This window comes from Tupaia chinensis, unplaced genomic scaffold (genome assembly GCF_000334495.1).
Source record: "Tupaia chinensis unplaced genomic scaffold, TupChi_1.0 Scaffold000178_1, whole genome shotgun sequence".
NCBI classification, from domain to species: Eukaryota; Metazoa; Chordata; class Mammalia; order Scandentia; family Tupaiidae; genus Tupaia; species Tupaia belangeri.
In genome coordinates, this window is record NW_006159653.1 from 2,382,210 (window position 1) to 2,382,595 (window position 386).

The window sequence follows — 386 nt, forward strand, 5'->3', positions numbered from 1 at the left end:
GCGTCTCTGGCAGGAGCCAGCAGCTGTCTGGAGGTGCAGACAGGACTTGGTGTGTTCCTGCGACAAAGACCCCCCCAAAGGCCAGGGGTGCTGCGTGAGAATTTGAACGGGTGGCTTCGTCTTTACCTTGTGGTGAAACGCTAGGAGAAGTTACCATTTGGACCATGTGTTAGCGAACAGCTGTGTGGCACCAAGTACACTCACCCCCAGATCTTCCTTATCTTCCCAAATTGGGCCTGTCCCATTAAATACTGGCTCCCTGTCCACTCCCCCAGTCCCTGGCCACGGCCAGTCTGAGTGGAGGGGCCGGCAGGCGGTGGGAGGTGGCTCCGGCACGCTGCCAGCAGTGTCTTGGCCTGCCCTGTCGTGAGTGCGGGGTCGCCATG